General features: G+C 43.7%; 1 pseudogene; it reads right to left on the reverse strand.

Annotated features, from left to right (window-relative positions):
* Positions 1–2968: 2968 nt before the first annotated feature.
* LOC101920282 (tRNA wybutosine-synthesizing protein 4-like) overlaps positions 2969–20705 on the reverse strand; it is a 29951-nt pseudogene continuing 12214 nt past the window's right edge.

Genomic DNA, 20705 nt, shown 5'->3' on the forward strand with positions numbered 1-20705 from the left:
ATTGCCAAAAAGCAAACAACAAACAAAAAACAATTTTTCCTGGTCTTAAGCAGAGTGTTAAGTTTTCCGCTATTTGCCACAAATTACCAGAATATTAATATTTTTCAACATACATTTCATAACTCCGAGTTTTGAACATATAACAAGACAACACATAGAACAAACAAGACACAGAGCGCTATTTCAGTTGTTACATTCCAGGAATTCCCCAATTCTTAAGACAACCTAAAGGAAGTTTTTAGCTTCCTCTTTTTCCTACGCAAAAGTTTCCCTTTTGCTGTGAGGTCCCTCTTATTCCTGTGAGATTCCGCCTTATTCCGTCCCGCCCCCCGCTTTCCGTCACGAGGCCTCCGGGCTTTTAGGAATGGCAGTCACCTCGGGTTTGCTCGATCTGCCCTCAAGATTGCTAGCGGCCACCCCTTGGTCAGCAAACCCCCTCCCAAGGTACCTTTCCTCCTGGGGACTACGCTGCGCGCCGGACGTCCCCGTGCGTCTCACCAGCCGCCCCGTTACTAAACATACCGTTTTATCCGTGGATCCAGGGGTTTCTCTTCTGCTCCCGGGTGAACAGCTGAGAAGAGGAGGCTCCTCCGAGGAAATCTCCCGGGGCGCGCCTAGGAGCGTCCGCTCCGCAGCTGGTCCCTCAGCCGAGCAGAAATCCTCCTGGCTGGCTCGCCAAAACTGACGTGCGGAATTAGACTCTATAACTCGAAAGTTATAAAGTAGGTATGTTTATTGCGCGCAGATGCACGGGGGATCGCTCCTCCACAAGCGTGCATACCTGAAGTGACGAACCATCTCACATTTATACAATGAACAAATGAATATTCAATTAACGCCTATACATATTCGTTACCTAAACCCCGCTTCGTATGTTAATTAGCTTATCAGTCCCTTTCCTGGAATGTGGTGGTCTTGCAGGTTTGTAGGTGATTCATGTTCTTGTGACCATCCGATCTTCTTCAGGTGATTCATGTCCTTGTGACCACCCAATCTTCTCCAGCAAGGAGACTTAGCACTCCCTCCCTCTAGATAGCATTTGAATGTCTCTCATCTTTTCTCATTCTCTTTTAAATAGCCCCTTTGTTAGAGGAAGAGGGGCAGGCGTCTCCTCAAAACTGTAGTTGTCACCGCACCCATGACTAGTCACCATACCCACATTCCTTAAGCAGACACATACAATCACAATCCATGTCCATTATCCCCATTTCACACTATTTCTCTTCTGTAGTTATGTGTTCCCACCTGCAACGTTCTTTTCCCACCGAAATCTTCCTGTTATTGTGTAACAAGGACAGCCAAAGACAGTGTATTTTTGCTTTACTTCAGATCAGCTGAGAGCCATGTGCTTTTTTGTCCAGCCAGCTGGACTATGTCTATGTGACCCTTTTCAGCTAGCCAGTTATCCACACCTGTGACCTTCCCTGGGGATCTGCGAAGCTCACTCACTCTCCCCTTCCCCCGGCGAGGGTGGGCAGGGAGAGCAGGGAAGCGGCCTCTCCGCGTAAGCCGGGAGACGTTTGAGCAGTGGCAAGCCATGGCTGCCTGGGAAATGCCGGTGCTTGACTGCTCCCCTCTTACTGAAAAGTTGAAGGACTGTAAGGCGTGCCTTTCCTCACCAGGGATGGCACGGGGCCATGTTAGCTGGCACGATTCAAAAGCTGTAGCAGATAGAATGACACCACTTAGGAAGGAACGAGAAGCGTGACCAGGAAAAGCCACGGTGCGTGCTGTGTTGGGAGCCGCACGAGTGGCGGCCCAGAAGGAGAGGCGCCTGATTAAACCAACTAATGATGAAATGGTTAAACCCTTGCAAGAACATATAAAAACCCTGCAGAGCCAGCTAAGTGCTGAACGTAACAGCACTCAGCGACTCCACACGCTCTCTCAGATGCATTGGACGGAGAACAAACTTAACGGTCCGAATGAGAGGAAGGGGGACAAGGATCTCCTGATCAGACAGATCTTAATTCTGTTGTGGATAGTCTGCTGGGATTTACAAGACTGGCACGGCTGGCCGAGAAACAGGGCCCAAGACCTTTGTACTTGTCTAAGGAGTTGGAAATGGACCGAGAAATATTTTACCCCAGGAATGAGGAAGTCCTAATGAGGCCGGTGATTAAGCTGAGACCACCGACAGCAGCCAAGGTGGGGAAGCCCCACACGTTACTATCCAGACGGTGCTGCACTCGGCAGCCAAAGTGTCGAAATTCCAGGAAAAATACACCAGGTTAGCTCAAGAAACTGAGACAGAGTATGTATGGAGAGTATCACTGACAGGAGGCTATCGAGTCCTGCTGTTGGAGGACGAGGCCCAAGGGTACTGGGGGCCAGGGGTTTCCTAACTGCTGATGACCCAAGGGGGCCGTGGTCGCTAACTCTACAAGCTGCCTATTGAGCAGGGGACCCGGACCCCTTGGAAAGGGGGGATCCAGTATGTATCGAGACCCCATGGTGAACGCATACACCATGAATATAACGTCCCGTTATGCCCGAGTTGGCGTGTTCAAATTCGTAACAAAAGAGGTACGTCCACCATAATCGCTCTTTCATAATCAAGCACTTTCATAGCGTGGTCCCTCAAACGTTAAACAAACGTGGTCCTTAAACATTCCAGATAATAGAGTTGAAACGTGGGTAATAAATCCCCTACCCCATGAATACTCCCCTAAGGAATTGTTCATAAAAACTACCACCATAGAGCTACTTTTAAAGATACTTTTATTTACAGCAACACAAAGAGCAGTAAAAAAAAAAAAAAAAAAAAAAAAGATAAGATATGCAGCCACTTGTAACTGTCCCTTTTAATCCTCCCCCCACCCTCTACCAATGCATTCTGGATAGAAAATCTTTGCAGAAATATTTTGTTGCTCTTGGACCTACGGGTGAATAGCTGTCTCACCACAGTGCAGCAGCATTGTTTCAGTCCTGTTTGGTCCCAGTCAGTGGCTGGTCAGGATGTTGCTGAGGCTCAAAGACACAGGCTCTGGGTTCAGGTGTGTCCCAAAGGAGAAGCAGTTCCCACCACCACCAATAAGCAACAACTCCTTCTCATCTGGCAGAAAGACACTACTATGCTTATGCAGCATTAATGGCCACTCCAGCTGCTCCTAAAAAAGCAAAGGAGATTTTGAATGTACAGGACTTCAACATGTGGGTACCTCATAATGCTGCAGAGATACTTCATATGGTACCTTCATTAGAAAGTTAAGAACAGCCACACTGGGTCCCACCTAGGACCATTTAGTCCACTATACCACCCACAAACGTGAGCAGAAATAGATAGCTAAAGAACACAGGAACAAGGAAAACATGATACACTCCTGTAGTATACTCCACTCACCCAGTAACTTGCAGTTCAGTGATTTTTAATGAGAGGGAATGTACTTCCTGAGCCTTAATTTTTTTCCTTCCAAGAACACAGCCTGTCACTTTTTGAATCTATGTAAACTTTGGCATCCATGTCCTATGGCAAGGAGTTAGAGCTTACCTATGTTTCACACGAAGCACTCTTTTGAAGTGTATTGCCTGCCAGCTTCTTCTAATGTCTCCCAGTTCTTATATCAGAGGAAGCAATGAACAGTTGTGCCCCCTTCACCACAAAGGAGACAGCCTAAAGTACACAGTTATACATCTGAGGTCCAAGAAACATCTGATTTAGAACCTGTGTATCTGACAACCTGAAGAAAAGCTCTTTCATGATGACTTCCAATATTCAAAAGCTCAGGAAAGCGAACCTTGGAGACACACTTGTTGCAGGTATCAGACTGCAGCTGTAACAAAGCTGCTGTGTTGGCAATTCAGGGGCCACTGCAACCTGAAGAGGACATGTTGTAGAGGCTTCCCTTGTAAAATGCTCCAGACAGAAGGCAACTTTTATGACAGCACCTTCACCTTCATCTATATTCTTGAAGAAAGGTTAATGATTAAGAGATATATTATCTGCCCATGGTGACTGTTCCATGGCTTTTTCAAGCACAGAGAAAGCTGCCAGCCAATGGTTTTGGTGCTGTCACCTTCTAATGCATGTATCAATGCTGTATCCAGTACTGCACAGAAAATCACTGACAATCCCAGTCTTTCAAAACTTGGGACCAATCACATATACTGTACAGTACTATCAATATTTTAGCACAGTACTGGTAGTTCCAAAAGCCTACAGAGCAAGTAGCACCTAAGTCCAAGCAAACAGCTCATAAGCAAAGGCAGCTACCAATCCATCTGCATCCACTTATCCAATGTCAACAAAGAAGTTCTATTCTTTTAGATGCAACTTTATTATCACGGTACCCATTCTCAGCACTATCCAACAAGGATAGCCTGTATTATCTAAAGGATATTAGGTCACTTATAACTTCTGCTACAGAGTAAGAAATAACTCAATTACATTTAAGCGTACTTCATGCTTTATGCCCTCAGGAAAATGCTGCAAGGTCAGCCAGATGCACACATGCTGCCTATTATAAAAAACAGACCTGTCACAAATTCTAGTTTCACCAAGGACAGGAACCATATGTACAGATACCTAAAAGAAATGTGTTTCTTTAAGTAAAAGATAAATAAAAACTTGTCAAGCAACGGAAGTTTTCTCATAGAATGGTTTGCATTGGAAGGGACATTTAAAGGTCATCTAGTCAAGTGTCTCTGCAATAAGCAGGGACATCTTCAACTACATCAGGTTGCTCAGAGCCCTGCCTAGCCTGACCTCAAATGTTTCCAGGAATGGGGCATTGACCACCTCTCTCTGGGCAACCTGTGCCAGTGTTTCACCACCCTCATTGTAAAAAAATTCCTCCTTGTATCTAGTCTGAAGCTTCTCTCCTTTAGTTTCAAACCATTCCCCCTTGTCCTGCTGCTACAGACCCTATCAAAAAGTCCATCCCCATCTTTCTTATAAGCCCCCTTTAAGTACTGAAAGACCACAGTAAGGTCTCCCTGGAGCCTTCTCTTCTCCAGGCTGAACAACCCAAACTCTCTCAGCCTGTCATCACAGGAGGGGTGTTCCAAGCCTCTGATTATTTTTGTGGCGCTCCTCTGGGCCCACTCCAACAGGTCCAGGTTTTTATTGTACTTCAGGCGGCATTATCACAGGTGAGGGCTACTCACAGATTTAGACTAAGTTTTGCCCAGAGTATGCCAAAATCCTGGTATGTGACATCACCTGTATGATTGTTCTTCACTGAATCATAGAACAAAATCACAGAATAGATGAGGTTGGAAGGGACATCTGGGTATCACCTAGTCCAACCACACCTGTTCAAGCAGGCTCAACTACAGCAGGTTGCTCAGTACCTTGCCCAGTCAGGTGTTAAGTATCTTCGATGACAGAGAACCACAGCCTCTCTGAATCTGTTCAGAGTTCAATCACCTTTACAGTAAGAAGTTTTCTTATGTTTAAGTGCAGTTTCCACTATATCCATGCCATTTTCTTCTTATACTTCAGGAAGCAGCTATAGCACATACCTATTTCCACCATGAATTTTTTAATGAAATTATACCACAGACCTCCATGAAGACTAATTTAGGCTCTGGTTTGATCTGTTCTCTTCTTCCATAGGCACCCTGAAATTACTGGGCTTGTGCCTACCTCAGTTCTGCTCCCCCTGTTTGGAACAGAGCAGCTCTGTGCCCTCCAGTCTTCTGCACACTCAGACTCTCCCTCTCTTAACACTGTTCTGTACTCTTGGGTTGGTAAGAGCACTTCAAAATTAGATTCCATCTCAAACAAGGAATGTTTATTCCACTCACAGATTTGCCTGTTTTGCATTCCCTACTGTGTTTCAGGGAATACCCCTACAGTTAACATTCCTTCACACTACACTGTTTACGCTGAAAGAAAAATGTCAGTACTTACCACATTAATCGTATAGTCCAAGCAGAGACCAGTCATTAAGTCAAGAACAGTGATGCCTGGCACAGAGGATGAGTGAAACCACACTCCACCAACAAGCAGAAGTTTTCCATCATGCACATGTGCAGTATGTGAATACCTGTGAGTTCAAAATGAGAAACTCCATTAGTCAGAGAGGTAGGTAGATACAGGCTGAAGATTCACTGCTGAATGCCTTCTACTTACCTTGGGATGAGAGAAGGGTGCGTCTCTACTGTCTGCCACTGAAAGCCATGTTCAAGCTCCCTCAGAAAGAAAACTGAACCTAAGGGCTGCTCAGCTTCTCCCAGACCTCCTGCAATTAGCACTCCTCCCTTCCAGCTGCAGGCACTGTGAGAGTGACGGCTTTCTGGTACTGGACCCTCAACAGGAATCTAGGAAAACGTAAGTCCGAGGGTCAAGTTGGGCAAGCTAAATGTCTCCTTCATGCCAAGGCTCTTAAATGATCTCTTCCTGTTGCATGTCCTGTGGGATGTAACAGTCCTTCCTGCCATAGGATAGGAACAGTTGCTGGAGGGGAACAGGGTAACCACGATAGGGAACAATTCAAAAAACCCAACCAACACACATTCCCCTAGGGACTGCTGAGTAGAAGTGTTTCCATTTAGACTATCTCCGATATGTCTCTGGCCCTCAGTGTATTTAGTACCATTCAGTCTTGAGAGGGTTTTACTTCTGCACATTTATTACAGGCAACTTTATGTGCATTCTTACATGCTGCTTTCTGTTCAAGACATGCACCTGAGAACCACAAGTTTACAAACACAGGGACTAATGCAGTGACCAGCAAAGCGCTCAAACCACAGAGCAAGGTAAAATGCTGAACTGCAGTACTAATGTGCAGAAAGCAAACCTTTAGTGCTTGCACTAAATGAAAAAATTTAAGATGAGGGATTTGAAAGAATATCATATCAAAAAAGCTGTGGAGAAAATTTTGGAGGCCATCTGGTCCATTGCTTTCTCCTAAAGCAAATGGAACTATAGCTATGAAAGTCTGCAGTGACAAGACTTTTCATCTCTTTAGGCAGTCTACTGCAGCACTTTACAATCTTCATAATTAACAGCTTCTCTCAGTGTCCTGTTGAAGTTGCCCTTTCTATAGATTTCCTGTAGTGCTCAAGGTAAAAATGGAGAACAATGTTTGTCCTCTCTGTAGCTATATTTTACATATTTGAACACTTCTTTCTATCTTGAAACTTCTCCAGGCTCAATAGCCACAAGCCTTTCAAAATCTTCCGCTATAAGGTATGTGGTCTGGTCATTCTCTTGCATACCTCTATAGAGCTGTATATAGTATACATCCTGTCCACCCCTTTTTCTCCGGAATCAGCTCTGAGTATTCTACAAGGATCCTGCTGAGATTAAGAACACTGAAGAGAACAGAAGGACCAATTCATGTGTCTTAGAGATAACATTACTGGTTACATACCTGAACACACTGTTTAGGCCCTCCACAACAGCATGACCCTGCTTACTCTTATTTAGCCTGCGATCCCCTATAATTATGCATAATTCTGCTATGCAGTATTTTTAAAAATTAGTCTATCTTTAATAACCTGCAATTTGTTTTTCCACAAGTACTTCCTCCATGTCAAAGTAATTTTGAGTTTTCTTCTTGTCCACTAAGGTACTATTGAGACTACTCTGCCTGATGTTAACTACCTGTAAAATACAAATACTCTTCACTTCATCATTTTTGTCATTAATAATCAGACCCCAGGACTGATCCTGTGGGACACCATTTCCATAGAGTGTCATTTCTAAATTTTCTCAGTTTGACTTCCAAATAATTTTGCACCACCCTGCAACACTCATCTTTAAACCATGTTTTCTTAGTAACGTTATGAATGTGTCACACAAGGTGAAGTCCTACTAAAGTCTTGATACATATGCATTCTTCAGAAAAAAAAAAATCTACTGCCATGCCACAGAAACACAAATAATGTTAAACAAATAACTTCTTGGACTCTTCTTGGTGGTCACTTACCTCCCAATTATCTTCCAGATATTTATAATCTGTTACTATCAGTTTCTGTATTTTTGAGGACCTGAGATACAGTTGATTTGGCTTCTGTAGAAGTTCAAAGCATATGTGGAGGGTGAGCACCTGTTTCATTAAGTTTACCGGATCACAGTCACTTTCAATGCAAATGGAATAAGTAAAGGGGGAACTGATAAAACAAAACCAGAGACACAAACCTGACAGACAAGGGACAACAGAGACAATACCAAAGATCAAAAGTCTCCCATCACTAATTCATGGGCCATTAAGAAACTCCAGGCACAGCTTGAGGATGGTCAACCTGGACTTTGAAACTGATAAGAAGGTGGACGTGACGAACAAGAGGATTCAAAGACTCAAAGGAGGGTCCTGTGGGACTAAACAAAACTTACTAAGAAACGTTTACAAGAGGATCATTAGGGAACAGAGGGGGAACAAACACAAAAGGGCACAGAAGGGGTCAGTCGCATGTAAACAGTCACCGGTCAGTACACTTGTCTGACTGAGCTCTGCACCTGATCAATCTATCTTACTGATTAAATCCTTTCTTAACTACCTTTCTGTGTAATATCACACTCTACTCCATGCAAGTGATGCACGGACTAGGTGCCTGCAACTGCAAAGACAAGCATTAATGAATATGGAACCAGAAAACGGAGTCAGAGCAGCAGGGGAAAACACTCCTGGGCCTTTTGTGCCCACAGCTAGAACAAGCAAGAGCCTCAGCATCAGGAGTTGGAGGTGCCACAGATCTTGAGAGCATCTTCATGGCTCTCAAAGACTTTGCCTCCAGACTGTCAGCTACTGGAGGGGCCGGTGCGAGTGAATTTGGGACAACAAACGAGTCAAACTGGGAATGCAAGCACTCCTGGGCCTGTGGCATGAGTGGAAGACAAGACCATCACAGGTCACAGGACCTGTGCATGACCCAGAGGCAACTACTTGGGTGACTGGGGCAACTGAATCAAGTGAGCAGCTCAGCTTCAGCAGCTAGAATAGGACCACGGATTACGGCACCCATGTGTCTGGATGCCAGCTGCTAGAGGGCAGACTTGTGTGTTTGTATTTTCCCTGAACCTTGCACGTATGTGAGCATTCCAAGTCTTGTGCTCCACACCTTTCACCATGTTGGTTGCCTTCAAGGAAAGAATCACAGAACCACAGAATCAGAGCATCTCAAGTTGGAAGGGACCCATAAGAATCATTGAGGCCAACTCCCTGCTCCTCACAGGAGTATCTAAAACTAAACCATATGACTAAGAACATTGTCCAGATGTTCCTTTACCTCTGACAGGCTTGGTGCTGTGATCAATTCCCTGGGAAGCCTGTTCCAGTGACTGGCCACTCTCAGTGAAGAGCCTTTTCCTGATGTCCAGTCTGAACTTCCCCTGATGCAACTTCATTCTATTTCCTCATGTCCTGTCACTGGTCAACACCTCTCTGCTCCACTGCCTACCCTGAGGAAGCTGTAGACTGCGATGAGGGCACCCCTCAGTCTTCTCTTCTCGAGGCAGAACAGGCCAAGTGACCTCAGCCACCCCTCATAAATCTTGCCCTCAAGACCTTTCACCATTTTGGTCACTCCCCTCTGGACATACTCTAATTTGTCCTTCTTAAATAAAGGCACCCAAAACTGCCCACAGAACTCAAGGTGGGCTGCACCAGTGCAGGATAGAGTGGGACAATCACCTCCTGACCAGCTAGCTATGCTGTGCTTGATGCACCCCAGGACACAGTTGGCCCTTTTAGCTGCCAGGGTACACCACTGACTCACGTTCAATCAACCCAGTCCCCAGATCTCTTTTGGTGGGACTGCCCTCCAGCCTCTCATCCCCCAGTCTGTATGTATAACCAGGATTACTCCATCCTAGGTACAGAATCTGGCACTCGCTCTTGTTAAATTTCATATGGCTAGCAATTGCCCAGCTCTCTAGTCTATCCAGATCTCTCTGTAAGGGCTCTCTGCCCTTGAGGGAATCCACAGCTCCTCCTAGTTTGGTATCATCAACAAACTTACTTAAGGTACATTCAACTCTTGCATCCAGATCATTTATTAAAACATTAAAGAGCACTGGCCCTATACTTGAGCCCAGTGGAACCCCACTGGTGACTGGCCGCCAGCCTGACGTAACCCCATTTACTAACTCCTTCAGTCTGACCTGTTCACCCATCATATTATGGGCTTGTCTAGCTGTATGCTGAACATTTTGTCCAGGATACTGCAAGAGACAACAAAAGCCATGCTACAATCCAAAAAACCCACACCTACTGGTTTCCCTTTATCAACAAGAAGGGTGACCTTGTCATAAAATGAAATTAAGTTACCTGAACAGGGCTTTCCCCTTTGGGAACCCATGCTGGCTATGACCAATGACTGCACTGTCTCTCAAGTGTTTTTCAGCAACTCCCAGAAAAACCTCCATAATTTTACTAGACACTGAAGTAAGACTGTCAAGCCTGTAATTACTAGGGTCTTCCTTCTTATCCTTCCTGAGAACTGGAACATTTGCCAGTTTCCAGTTGACTGGGACCTCTCTAGACTGAAGACTGTTGAAAAATAATGGAAAGAGGTCCTGTGATAACTTTACCCAGCTCTTTCAGTACCCTCGTATGAATCCCATCGGCCTCATAGATGTATGCGCATTCAGCTGAGGCAGCAAGTCTTGAACAAATTCAGAGTCAGCTGGGAGTTCATCATTCCTCCAGTCATGGTCTTCCAACAGTGGGCTCTGGAGGTCCAAGAGCCCACCATTGGTTTAAGAGACTTGTTCTCCTCTATCCCTTAAATTACCATGTTCTGCTGGGCAGAGGGATAGGGAATCCTCCATATCACGTGTCTTGTCTGCCTGACAGGTTTGTCCCAGGGAAGGTAGGATTCCAGTAGACAATCTCCTTCGCAGACTCCCTGATACTCCTCAACCTACTCACCTCCTCCTGGAGCACTGCCACTAAGCAGAGGAGCTCCTCCACCTGGGCACACCTCCCACAGGTGTGCTCACTGTTGCCACCGATACTGGTACCGCAGTGGGGCACACCCTGCAGCCTGACGGCTGGGTAGCAGCATGTTCCCATGGAAGCTCTGCCTGGGAAGCCGTGTCAGCTGCAGACATAGCCGCCTACCAGACAGGTACCACGGCTCCCTGTTCGAGCCAGCCAAGTTACAGCACCCTGCCATGCAAACCGCCATGACACGCCCTGGCTGACACACCAGGCCCTGCCTGCCTGCCCTGGTCCCTAGTGCTCCCCAGGGGTTTCTTTTAGAGGTGTGGGGCTCTTGGCCGCAGTTGCTCCTGGCCCCCATCTCTGCACTCCCCTGAGGTTTTCCCAGTTCAGGAACCTCCCCTGCACCACACGCTACAGCATCCACAGCAGACTGTGTCGGCACTGGAGCCGCTTGCCTTGGTGACCGAGAATGCTCATGGGGAAATCTTATCAACATGCATAAATGCCCAATGGGAGAAATGAAAGAAGAGAGAGACAGAATGTTCCCAGTAGTATCCAGCAACAGGGCAATGGGCACAAACTGAAATACAAAAATATCCACTTAAAGATAAAAACTCCTCACATTTTATTATGAAGGTGGTCAAGCACTGGCACAAGTTGCCTAAAGAGGTTGTGGAGTTTCCATCTTTCAAGATAATCAGAACCCAACTGGACAATATCCTGAGCAACCTGTTCTAGTTAGACCTGCTTTAAGCAAGGGGGAGGGACTAGGTGATCTCTAGATGTCCCTTCAAATCTCAGCTATTCTGTGAAGACTGTATTCCGCTGAAGAGCAAGGTGCTTACAAGTTAGCTCTAACTCTAATCACTATAGAGTGTGATAGTACTACCAGCGTCACCCACTTCAGTATGGTAATACCACTGTGATTTAGTTGGGCTTGCAATACAGCAGCATGCACCTATGAAGCAAAGGCAACTTCTACTCCCCAGGGCCTCCCTAAGTTCTTACCACAGTGCAGGAAAGTTCTTGAGTGTGCAGGAAATACCAATCACCTAGCACAGGCTCCATAGCAGAGCGGCCACCATACAGAAACAGATACTTCTTGCCTATGGAAAAAGGTGAAAAGAGAAGTTAGAATTTGGTACGTCACAAAAGCAAAAATTTACTTCGTTAAATTTTTTGGTTAAATTTCCTGTAGAACGAAAGCTAACCAAAGACAGAAATTAATGCAGTCAGGCAGTAGTTTTACACACTTTATATTAAGACATAGCAATCCGACAAACATTTCCAGACTTTAGCAATAAATGCAAGAAATTGTTTCAAAGATACAGGAATTACTCTTCTATCTAGACCTTTTATAAGACACATGGAAGACTAAATATTTTTATTAACATTTTTCATGTTTGTGGTCATTAAGAAGACCCTTATCATCCACTTATATTATGTAGTTTCTGAATATGTAAAGTCTGAATGGAAATCATACACTATAGTCTCAAAACCAAAAGGAGAAAGCACGTTTTTTAATATACCTAACGGACGTAAGGAATGAAAACTAGGCAATGGGAAGATTACACCTGTAGAACTAATAAAACTAGAAAACCCTAAATACATAAATCATAGCACCACAATGACATCTGTTTATCCCAAGAAAACAGATAAATCCTCATAAGGCAACAAGAATGTCTATTTGTTCCTGCAAAAGGGAGATAATGGTAATTTAAGTGTGTAGGAGTTAATCTGGAGAAGCCTCAAAAAGGAGATACAAAATGTGCAAAAGTACTCTTGGTAGCTTTCAAGGATGTGTGTTAACTGCACTATGTACTGTCAGCTTACTTCTTCGTAACGGACTGGGCAAATAACACAATTGTTGGTCACTTCAGCTACAAAGCAAAATCAGGGCAAAAATAAAATGATGCAATACAGTCCAACAAAAACAAAAACCAACGTATCATTTATAAAACGTTATTTACCCATTGAGCAGTTGCTTCTTTGATATAAAATTTTGACTAGAAGGCTGAACTCTAAATTACATTACGGTGTTAATTAAACACTGCTCCACAAATTCAAAGTATGCTCCAGACTAGACTAATGACTGCTTAACAATTCCCCTGGTGTTCCCCTTCAATAGCTCCCTGCCAGCTAGCGGAGAATGAAACAGTTGAAGAAAGGACAGCTTTCACTCCCTGAATTCCACTAGGACCCACCACTGCTAATAACTGCTGAAGTTTTTGCCCCGTACAGTCGATATATTTACTAAACAAACCTTCAGCATGCCATTGCAGGGCTTGATTCTAGACCTATTCAGAACTACTGAATATTTGACAATTGCTACTAGAAGAGTAACATTTCGTCTGAGGCACTTCTCCTGGATAAAGAGCTAGGGATCCTGCTCCATAATGCTCCAGAATTAAAATATTATCCTTCAGTGAGGAAGTTCTGAAACTTCTTTCTGGTGTGATCAAGCATGAATAACTTCAGCCATAAATGATCCCAAGACCCAGCCTTCCAGAACAGATTATGTCCCTAAGGTTTCAATGCTACTTACCACTGGGTAATGCAGCATACAAAAGAGGAAATCATCATATTTCAAGTGTCAAGAAGAGATCTCAAAGCTTCTTTTAATTTCTTTTCTACTGGCAGGCTTAAGAAGTAGGACAATATGGATCTCATGAAGCTTAACAGGGCCATGAGAAAGGTCCTGCACGTGGCCCAGGGCAATTGCCAGTATCAATACAGGCTGCAGGATACATGGATTGAGAGCAGTCCTGCAAAGGAGGGCTTGGGGATACTGTTTGATGAAAAATTAAATACGAGCCAGCAATGTGCACCTTTAGCCCAGAAAGCCAATTGTACCATGGGCTGCACAAAAAAAAAAAGTGTGGCCAGCAGGTCCAGGGAAGTAAGACCCCACCTGGAGCGCTGCATCCGGTTCTGGGGTCTCCAGTACAAGACAGACATGAACATCTTAGAGTGGGTCCAGAGGAGGCCACAAAAATGATTAGAGGGCTGGAGCATCTCTCCCGTGAAGAAAGGCTGAGAGTTGAGGTCGTTTAGCCTGAAGAAAAGGCTTTCCAATGACACCTTATTGCAGCCTTTCAGTATTCAAAGGGGGCTTATAAGAAAGAGTGGGAGAGACTTTTACCACGGCCTGTAGTGACAGGACAAAGGGTAATGGTTTTAAACTAAAAGAGGGTAGATTTACATTGGACGTAAGTAAGGAATTCTTTACTATAAGGGTGGAAAGACACTGGAGCAGGTTGCCCCGAGAAGCTGTGGATGCTCCATCCCTGGCACTGTTCAAGGCCCGGCTGGACGGGTCTTTGAGTGACCTGGCCTAGTGGAAGGTGTCCCTGGCCATGGCAGGGGGGGTGGAACTGGATGGTCTTTATGGTCCCTTCCAACCCAAACCATTCTGCAATTCTAGGACTTACATAATGGCAGAACAGTATTCTCCATTCTGGTTTTTGTTCCTTTACTAGCAATTCTTTTAACGCTAAGAATTCTTAACATTTACTTTGCTTTTCTTGTAAGCATCTGTTTATACAAAGCCTCACTCACTCGCAGTGCTAGGTTACATGCTAAAAAGCTCACCTGCACAGTCAAAGAGGAGCACAGAGGCAAAACAAGGTGGCAGAACCCAAATAATATCCTGCCTCAGCTGCTTCCAGGAGAGCAATCAAGCCATAAAAGGCTCATTTCCTCACACACAAGAGGAGGCACAGAGAAGCAGTAGCAGTTGTGCAGGCAAGAGAACCCCAATTACATGCTTACAGAATCAGACAATATGTCCCAGCTCCTCCCAGAGCTGTCCAAGGGGAACTGTCAGCCCCATTACCAGCTGTGAAACTCATCAAAATGAGCAAACAGGAGCAACTCTCTGGAGGTGGGTACTGCAGGGAAAGAGGATTTGGGGTTTGCGTAAGACTTATGGGGTGCTCAAGAGAGAATCAGAGGCAGGAAAAGGGATGGATATCAGTGATTTGTGGAGGTACGAACACAGGAAGACAGAGGGATAAAAGGATAAAAAGGGCTAGTGACATGTAAGCAGGTTGCTGGTCAGTATGCCTGTCTGGTCACATCCTGCATCTTAAACAGGAACAGCTGGAAATGAGTCTTTTAATTTGTGGGTAGGTGTGTTTGTGAGAGCGGAGCCAACCAAACTGCAGTTGCAAGTGTATAGTAGCACTTTAAAAAAATGCATTATGAACTTTTTTTCCAGCACTATACAGTCATTTCTATTTTTTGATTCCTGCCCTGCATCTAGAAAGCTAACAAGATTACAGCTCATCTATAATAAAAGTCATTATCACAAGGTATCTGTCATACAGGTTCTGTAATGAATTGACCATGTATTAATGGTATAGATAATTGAAATCCTGCCAAATTGTTGGATCAAGGAGTTCAGTTGCTCAGTTCAGGAAACTCAGCTGAGACTACTCAAGTCTGTCCCTTTTGTCAGATTTAGCAAAGCCTCTCACATATACTTCTGGGCTTGACAAACAAAAAGGCACAACAAGAACTGGGTGGATACGATAAGAATACATTCACACAAAATTTAAGCCTTGACTCTTTTAAGCCCAGGGGAAAAAAATCACCACTGGAACAAAACCTGTACAAAACGTAACTGGATTCTCTAAAGTGGTGATGAATCTATCAAGATCATATGCTTTCAGAAATGTTCAGCAAAAAGCTATTGTTTCAAACGAATACAATGCACCAACATTAACCGCATAGCCTGTACTACATAAAAAGTAAGGTTATATCATGACAATTTGCCTTTTAGACCTCACTCTCTGGACAGGACTACCCCATGTATTTGGAATTTCTATACCTCTGCATACCTACAGCCATTTCCACTCTTTCCAGGCTTTTTACCTTTGAACATTACTTCAGTTGTACTGTGTCTCCAACGCAAAGCAGCTGGTTCAGCAGCAGGCTGCACACTTAAAAGGTCCACTGTAATATCACCTAGGTCAGAAGCATTACAGGTTTCAGGGAAATTTAGCCACAACATTCCCAAGCCTGCACTCGCTGGGGATGTTCGTCCTCCTACCACCAGGGCCAGGCTGTTCGAGAGACACGACACAGTATGGTACAACTGCTCATCTGTGGAGATACAGAACATCACAGGTCACACTGGTCTTTCTCCCATGAAATGTATAGAATCATTGATTCATTTAGGTTGGAAATGACCGTTAATATCAAGTCCAACTGCATCACTAAACCATATCCCTAAGCACCATGTCTACATGCTTTTTAAATACCTCCAGGGATGGTGACTCAGCCACTTCCCTGGGTAGCCTGTTCCAGTGCTTGACAACTCTTTCAGGGAATAATTTTTTCCTAATATCCAACCTAAACCTCCCCTGGTGCAACCTGAGGCCCTTTCCTTTCATTCTACCACTTGTTACCTGGGAAAAGAGACCAACCCCCACCTGCCTACAGCCTCCTGTCTGGTAGTCATAGGGAGTGGCAAGGCCTCTCCTCAGCCTCCCCTTCTCCAGGCTAAACAGCCCCAGTTCCTTCAGCCAGTCCTTACAAGCCGTGTACTCTAGACCCTTCCCCAGCCCCCTGCCTGGCTCTGGACACACTCCAGCACCTCAATTTCTGTCTGTCTGGTCGTGAGGGGCCCAAAACTGACCCCAGGATTCGAGGTGCAGCCGCACCAGTGCCCAGCACAGGGGGACAGGCACTGCCTGGCCCTGCTGGCCACGCTGCTGCTGACACCGGCCAGGGCGCTGCTGGCCACCGTGGCCACCTGGGCACACTGGGGGCTCATGCCCAGCCGGCTGCCGACCAGCACTCCTCCTGTGCTGGGCAGCTTCCCACCCACTCTTCCGCAACTCTGTGGTGTTGCACAGAGTTGTTATGACCCAAGTGCAGGACCTGGCACTTAGCATTCAGAACCTTCAGATCTCTTTGACTGCCAGCATAACCATGCTGTGACATCACTTTTCCACTAGACATTTATTTCATTGTCAGCACAAAAACGACTTCCATACGCTTGCATCAGTATGGGAACTCACCCCATTTTTTATCAGGATTTTTCTTTTTCACACAGCCAGCTTTCCAGTAGCCTGCATGCTTAATTAGCACATGAAAATTTCTCATACAGCAGTGCTGTCCATCCTCCTCCCCAAAGCCTCCAGTGGTGAGAACCACATTGGGTTTTATAAGAACAGAGTGGTGACTGTAACATCTCAGGCCAGAAACTTCAGAGTGCATTGCACACACTGCTGCAGTGATACTCCCAGCCATCCTGACAGAACCTTCATGATGAGAAACTGCAAGCCAAAGAGAATCAAAGAACTTATGCACAAACAAGAATCAAGGACTACGTTTTAAATGAGAGATTGAGCAAGTCTGTACAGCTTTTCAAGAAAAAAAAAAATTGTGAAGCAGGTTGACAGGGGACACAGACAACCTGACATGCCCTAGAAATAAAGCCTTAATGGTTTGAACTACCACTGTGCCAACTTTACTTCTGTTTACTGCTCCCTCAACTCCTGACACAGTTCTGAGATTGCTTTAATGGGGTGGAAGTAAGATTAAGAGACTGCAGTATCCTAAACTGCTGTAGCAAGAGAGGAATCACTGCAATACCTTCAAAGGGAGTACCTTTCTGATGAAGACAATATTTGGCTAGTTGAATAGCAAAGAACAGCAGAAAAAGGACAAAGACCCGGAAGCTGGATTTCAAAGTTTCTTGATAGATTTGGATCCTACCTTCAGAAAAGCACTGAAATACAATTCTAAAGCATGAGGAATAATCTCTGTTAATTCCAACAGCCCTACTATAAGAGAATATTTTCAGTTATCTAGATACTTTCTCTCTAAATACTACATCCCTTAGTGTGAAACAAGCTTTAAACACAAGACTCTAGCTCACTTACACGTTGTACAAATTGTTTTAATGACTTTCAAATTTGTGTCTTCTTTGCTTTAAGCAAGTGCCTTACTCTTATGTTGTAAGAGATGATGAGGTGCGGGAAAAGCAGCTCTCAGTCTATTTTTCTGTATGCCATACCCAGAAAAATTACGTCTACTGAATGCTGCTTAGTACAAGACTTTCTATTGTTTGATGAAATAAAAAATTTCATCTTCTTGGACTTGCATGTCTTTCTACAGATTATTTTTTTTAAGACTGATGGGTGTTTTCGTTTCAGAAAATATACTTACTGTGCTCTGTTAGAAGGCTTAGTACTTGCAACTGTCTTGAAGAGGGACCCAAATCTATTTGATAGGATAGCTGGGGGCACATACTGGTATTTGAGACATACCTTTTGCCATTCCCAGTAAAAAAATATCTAAGAATGGATACTTTACCAGACTTTCAAAGCCCCTGCTATCAGTTTTGAATACAACAGTCAACAGCAAAAAGACCCTATTCCTGTCTCTAATGAATCAAGTGTCTTCACTGTACTCATGTCAGTTAAGCAAATGCCAGATTTTTTTTAACTTATGGATAGAGCCTGCGCGTTTAGGAGCTTTTAAGGTTTTAACATAAGGACTAGTGACAATCACACAATATATTTAACCACACCCACATCCATTTAGCTTCAATTTCACTACACATTTTCAGATCGAATCAAGACACAACACAATAGCCTTGTTAGGTTAACGAACGTCATCCTGCCTTATCCTTTTCCAGCTGTTTTTCCTGCTCCCTAGAACATGGATTTCGACTTCCAGTTGCAGACAGATCTACTTGTGGTGCTATACTGCGAACAAGACTAGTGATGTGAAACAGCTTAAAAATAACCTTCTGCTTTCCACCCTGAAAAAGGAAGCAAACAGCCAAAAGCAGGTATTTCTTAGATTGCTACTGCTGCCAAGTCCTTTTAATCACAGAAACACAGTCTTGGTCTTGGCTTTTCCCTAACTGTACCACTTTTCTCCTGTCGCGACGGAGGGAAGACACAGTCGCTCAGTATGAGTGATCAGCAGACTTCGTTTATTGTCCCTTACAGTCACCTTTTATGCCTTGTTATAATTAGCTCATACATATTACAAAAGTTAAGCTCATTATTGGTTAGTTGCCTAAATACCAAGACCGCCCCTTGTTTCTCTTCTGTAGTTTTCTGTTCCCACCTGCAACATTCTTTTCCCACCAAAATCTTCCTGTTATTGTGTAACAAGAACAGCCAAAGACAGTTATTTTTGCTTTACTTCAGATAAGCTGAGAGCAATGTGCATTTTTGTCCAGCCAGCTGGACTATGTCTATGTGACCCTTTTCAGCTAGTCAGTTATCCACAATTCCCCCGTTTTTATTTTGGGCGACATAGGCTTGGTTGACCATTTTCAATAACAGCATTTTAACACAGGAAAATACACAGCCAACTTATAAAATCTCAGTTCAGAAGTATAATTCCTGAAATACTTGAAAAATAAAGTTAGCTTGAAGCTTTAATTTAGATGCTCTTTCTGTTCCAGTGATATAAAAAGTTTAAAAAATTCAAAGGTAATTTTAAAGTTCTGAACATGGACTAATGCAAGCTCAAAACCCCAAAAGAAACCAAACTGATGTTTGACTAGGAATATTTGCAAATATTTTAGTGGAAAATCCCTGACCATTAACAATTTTCTGTCCAAATAACAACTGCCCTTATGCAACCAACCAGTCCATACATTTTCTGAAGAATTCCTCATTGATATCAAAGAATTAACAAAGGGGAAAAATTAGTTCTAAGCTATATACATTCATAAGTGGATTTTTCAATAGTTACATACAGATTTACACACTAAGCCATAATGGCTTGTAGGTGATACACACAAGAAGAGTACGTTGCTTATCTGTCTGAATGTCTATGCTAAATTTGACAACTATGCCACAAGCCAAGCCTACATGGGTGCTGTATGTTATGCACGTTCCTTAACAAACAGAAGTATAATAGACAAATTCCCAAGATCTAGTCCCCAACCTAATTATATTATTTTGTAGCCAATTAAGGAAAATAACACAAATGTGCATATCTACATGTGCACACACCTTTTAGTTCAGAACCGATCTGTGATAAAAGGCCTTAGCCTTATGGCATCATCGAATCTTAACGAGTACAGTAATTAAAAATGCAGTCTTACTGTAAGTGCGATTTATGCTGACATTCCCTCAAATGCTACACGTGAGTATTTCTCACTCAACTGCCTCAAGTTAAAATAGTAGTATTTGTTAATATGTATTAAAAAATCATTAATTCTCTACAATAGCAGTTGACTTCCATAACACTATGTAAGCAAAAGAGGCCTAAGATGGGTTTTCTGAATACTAACAATTTATTTTAGACTGTCTAAACTCAGGTCTTCAAAGATTTCACTCTGCCAGACATAGAAACACTGTTGCACTCCAGTTGTGATATCCCTTTTCCCAAGTTGTCACATGCACATCTCGCTCAAGCAGCATTATTGTCAAAGTTTCTCTCTGCTACATAAAAGCATATTGCACTTGTAGATATAAAAGACAGCACCCTTACTTAGATTATTACCTTATTACCTCATAACTCTTAGTATACCTTGTATCTCTGATTTCATCACTTCAAAAATTCACCAGAAGCAGATAAAACCACAGCATCAGACTAAACTACACCTTAACTGCTGATTCAAATAAAGGCATTCTCTTCAGATATGCCTAATGCTTACAAATAGTGTTGGCTGGTTTTGATCAAGAAACTATTATTACAATAACGATCAAAAATAATAATCCCGTTTGCAAAATGCCTTTAAGCCAGCCTCCTAGTCCCAACCAATTTCCACATTCAGAATACAGCATAAATACAGAATACAGAATAAATTATCTCCATCAAGGCAAAAAGGCTTCTTTTTAAGCACAGAGATGTTTGCTAGTTCAAGGCAGAAACCCATTTCTTGTAGGG

This window comes from Falco peregrinus, chromosome 4 (genome assembly GCF_023634155.1).
Source record: "Falco peregrinus isolate bFalPer1 chromosome 4, bFalPer1.pri, whole genome shotgun sequence".
Taxonomy (NCBI): Eukaryota; Metazoa; Chordata; class Aves; order Falconiformes; family Falconidae; genus Falco; species Falco peregrinus.